Source organism: Neophocaena asiaeorientalis, unplaced genomic scaffold (genome assembly GCF_003031525.2).
Source record: "Neophocaena asiaeorientalis asiaeorientalis breed wild unplaced genomic scaffold, Neophocaena_asiaeorientalis_V1.1 scaffold14, whole genome shotgun sequence".
Taxonomy (NCBI): domain Eukaryota; kingdom Metazoa; phylum Chordata; class Mammalia; order Artiodactyla; family Phocoenidae; genus Neophocaena; species Neophocaena asiaeorientalis.
Window position 1 is genome coordinate 861883 of NW_020175192.1, and position 4704 is coordinate 866586.

Consider the following 4704-nt stretch of genomic DNA (forward strand, 5'->3'; position numbering starts at 1 on the left):
TTTGTTTCCCAGGCATTTGATTAGACTTTTTTTTTCAGCCATTTTGGGAGGGCTGCTCACCACACAGCAAAACTAGCAATAAAATTCATGCTTTCAAGCCCAGTATTGACCAGAAATTCCTCCTCTTCCATTAAAGACTCAAAGTAATTTCTGGATGCTGGATGCATTCTTCCCCCTCTCATGTGTGAACCCCTCCCCTGCTAGGAAGGAGTACAGATTTGAGACTCCCCAGGAAGCACCAATGGGAAGCAAAGCTCACTTAGGAAATCAGCTGAGTCATGTAGACGTTTTAAAAAAAATCACCTCCACTCTTTATTCTTCTGGCGTTGATTCCTCTGTTCCTTCTTCTTACGTCTCTTCCTCTGGGCAGAATTTGACCCAAGGAAACACTCAGAATTGATTGGTGGTTCCATCAGTACCTGCTTATTGCACTGAAGAAAGAGGGAGGGTCACAGCCTCAGGTCTGCCTTCTCCAGAGGGGCTGAAAATCTCGATGTGGCACCTGCAAGTCTCCTTCTGCAAGTGCTATGAGCACGGCCAGCAGAGCCCAGAGGGGAGACCTGTGCCCCATAGCTGCCCTCGAGCTGATGCAGCCTCGAAGAGGCTCCTGTCTGCCCCTTCATCACCAGACAGAGGTGCTTATGTTGGAAGAGAAACACAGGTGATGGTTCCCTTCATTCTTACTCCTGAACTCAGTAAAGTAAATGATCTGGTTAATTTATTATAGTATAATAACTCTGTAAAGACTGTATGTCAGAAACTCTTTGTTTTCATTGTTTTCACCAATAAAGCTCTGTTATGGTTAACCTTGCTTTCCCCCCATTTTTTTCAGCTGCAAAATGAGGTCCAGATAACGTCCAAATTCCTTCCAGCCCTAAACATTGTATATGATGTACTATCCTTTAGTGAGGACAGAGCTGTAGCATGCACTCCCAATGACGGTTCCCAGTGTGGCTATATGAATACAGACTCCTTTCTCCAAAGGGAGTCTGTCCTCTTTCATATTCCCTATTTATAAAGCATGATCTGCTATCTGTTGGCCATAACCTTCCATTATACTGGATGCTATACAAATGTCCTTGTTAAAATGCTGACATGCCAATAAAATCAACTCTCCAGTTTCAAACTTAAAACAATGGCATTCACCGTTGAGGCCATAAACTGGCTCTTCTTCAAACATACACTTAGGGGAAGAGGCATAGTAGCTTACTTTACCCCAGGGTAAGGCTCTCCTTGCTGCTAAAGAAGAGTATTTAGGCAGACAGAGTATAATGGGGGAGATGGCCCTAGAGGGCAGAACTAAAGAGCTATCCCCAGGAAAGGCAAGGACGTGAAGAGAAGAACGCCTGGAGCCAGGAGCCTAGGTGGGAGTCTTTGGGCCAGGGTGCGAAGCCCTGTCCTCAACTAAAAGGCCAGAGGGAACATCTGGGTTTCACAACCAGGAAGTAGTGAATGGAAGGAAAGAAGCAAAACTCAGGCCTACTGAGCAGCAGTGACGAGCCAGACACTGCATTTATGAAATGTGAGGCTGTCCATCCCCAGACAAGGTTGTGGGACTAACTTCAAGACCAGAACCAAGAAGGTGAACATCTAGTTTTATGTTTATTTTAAGAAAGTCTAGGGGCTGCCGTTACTACTCCTTCAAAATCTCCCTTAACCAATTAACTTTGTTCCCACATATTTTAGTGGTTCTCACTCTTGGCCACACCTTAGGACCTCCTAGGATGCGCTGGAAAAATGTTGATGTCTGTGCTCCATCCCATCCCCATCAAAAGAACCCCTTGAGGGGCTTCCCTGGTGGCGCAGTGGTAGAGAGTCCGCCTGCCGATGCAGGGGACACGGGTTTGTGCCTCGGTCTGGGAAGATCTCACATGCCGCGGAGTGGCTGGGCCCGTGAGCCATGGCCGCTGAGCCTGCGCGTCCGGAGCCTGTGCTCCGCAACGGGAGAGGCCACAACAGTGAGAGGCCCGCGTACCGCAAAAAAAAAAAAAAAAAAACCCCTTGGGGGAGGGGACAAAGGGGCAAACTTTAAACCTCCCTTAGTGCTTGAGAATTACTTCTGGGATCCCGGCAGTAAAGCTTTATAAAACTAAAATGAATCTGTGTAATTTTTGAAAAGATGGCACATAAGAAAGAGGTTAGGAAATCAAAACCTGATTCTGAATCTGGTCCAAGATTAAGAGATGAGACTTTGGTTTTATTTGCATTAGGAGACCTACTCCAAGCTGCCTGGGAAGATCCAAGGATGCCAGGATGCTAGCAACGGCTTTTACAGAAACACAAGAAATGAGGAACGCTATGGTCTTGTCACCAGCCCATAGGGTGGGTTTGGAGGAAACAATTCCATAAAGGTCATTCAGCAGAAACATCAAAAATTAGAGTAATCGAATTAATTTAAAAATGATGTAAAGACCAATAATTTATCTTGATATTCATGATGATGAAAAAATAAAAGCCACACAGAGTCATAAAGGAATGAAAATCGTTCAAAATCAAATCTAACTGCTGGCAAAAAACTGAAGACAAAGTAGCCCTTCAATACTTTAAAAAAAAAATTGATGACTAAGATTTATTTTGAGATTTGGTCAATTTTTAGTAAAATTAAAATTTCTTAGTCTTTTTCACATCTACTTCACAGTCACTAAGGGACAAATGTATAGCTTACTTCTTGGAGAATTAAAAGCATGGCTGGACTTTCTGTTACTGATGATAAAGTATGACAGGAAAAACATTATTGGTGTTTATGCTATTTTCTAAAGAAAACATCTGAAGGTAACTTTCATTTTCTATAAAACTCACACACTTATGAAAAGTGGTCTTCTTGGTCTTCCTGGCATCACTGGGGCTGCTGTGTCTCACAGCTGGGGGGTGACCTATGCTTTGTCGCCTCTGCTCGGCGCCCCTCCAGCTGCACAGAGCCAGCCGCGTGGCTGTACATGGCAGCCTACAAGCAGGGATCTTAAGCAAAATTCTAAAAGGAATGCCACGGAACATGTTCATCAAAACATAGGCCATCTGCTTCATGGTATCCATTACTACAAATAAATGACTAATTTTAAAAATTAGTATAAAGTAAACAGATATTTAGCTCTTCTCTTGGAACACTGCCCTGGATGGGCATCGGGAACTCCTAAACACTCCTTTCAGAGGGGTCTGTGACTCGCCTGTGGCCAGCAAGCAGGAGAGGCTCAGCCCCCAGCCCCTGCCAATGCCCAGACCTCACACTCGACAGGGGCACTGCTGGCATGTGAAGGCAGCAACCCTCCCACAACTCATCTTGGATCATGGGGTGGGGACATGCTTTCTTCTGAGGGCATGGGCCCAGAGGGAAAATAATTGAGGGCCTTATAATTAAGTAACAGAGCCATTGTTGTTTTTAGAGCAATAGAAAACATTTTAACTGTCTGCTTTTGAAATTAATGAAAAAATATATTTTCTGTATCAGATTATGCCAGTGGAAAGAGGAAATAACAGGTGATGGGAGAGAAGGAACAGAAAGGGAAGGTGGTGTCGGAGAGGGGGACAAGGTGAAGAGGATGAAGGGGGAAGCAGAGAAAGGAGAGGAGGAGAAGAGATATTTTACCAATACAGGAGCGAGGCCCATGGCAAGGAAGATGTAGAGGAGGCGGCAGAGAAAAGGAAAGACACACCGGGCTCCTAACTGAGAGAATGATGCAGTGTACAGTCTGTGCGCAGTCAGGCTGTTAACATCCATTCAACCTGGGTACTGCGTGCCTGTTGTGTGCCTGGGTGTCAGGTAGGATTCAAACTTGCCTGGGATCAGTCCTGGCATCACGTTTATGATTTCAAAGAGGCATAAAACATACACACAGCTACTGTACAAGGCAGTGCTGCCCCGAGGACAGCAGCAGGGCCCGGCTGTCTGCTCCCTGTGGGTCCCAGTGTCACGACGGGCCTGGCACCCAGCAGGTATTCATTAAATGCTTCTCGGATGTGTCAAATGCTAACTTCGTAGTTCTTCAACTGCAGACCAGCCAGAAACACCCTACATGCCATTCATTTAATAAGCAGTGGGAACCAAACCCAACCAGAAATTCTTCCCTGATAGGATCCCTAGAATAGTTCTTAAATAGCTCCTAGGGAGTCCTGACCTCTGCCCCCAGGTTCTACCTTTGAGTATCTTCTGAGGTCTGGAGAGGCTAGAAATGGGTTTCATTTCTGAAGGAGCAAGTCAGGTGGGCTGCGTAGACGAGGTCCACACTCGCCGTTTACAGCCTCTCTCCCGGACACCTGCGACCTGGGCGTCACCAAAGCAGGCTGTTTGCTTCACACATTCTGAACGTTCCTCTAGACGTAAAATGCCCTCCAACGTTTCCGCTCTGCTTCTGCTGAACTGTCCTCCCAGATTTCCTTCTCCGTCCGCAGCCAGCTCCTCCCCCGTGCGACACCCCGACCTGGCCTGGCCACAGTCCACGGCCTTCCTTTACCCTCTTTCCTTCTCGCCGCGTTTCTTTCATTTTCTCCCCTCTCTCCGCTGTCTTCATCTTTTCCAACCTTTCTCCTCCTTGGTCCTGGCTCCCTACGAAGCCACACCCATACGGACAAGCGCCAGAGAGTTTGATAATTTACTTCAGGTCAACAAAAGGGAAAGAAACAAAAAAAAAGTGAGCTCCAGCGACGCCGTAGCAGAAGCTCAGCCCGTGCAGCTGAGAAGGTCCCGCCCGCCTGCCTGGGCCCCACCTG

General features: G+C 46.6%; 1 protein-coding gene across 1 annotated transcript in view; it reads left to right on the top strand.

The window, feature by feature from the left end:
• Nucleotides 1-4120: 4120 nt before the first annotated feature.
• The window catches only part of SH2D4A (SH2 domain containing 4A), a 69299-nt gene continuing 68715 nt past the window's right edge, over nucleotides 4121-4704 (top strand). The window contains exon 1 of the mRNA XM_024764977.1: nucleotides 4121-4625. The gene's annotated coding sequence lies outside the window, so the exon portion shown is untranslated. The remainder of the gene's footprint in view (nucleotides 4626-4704) is intronic.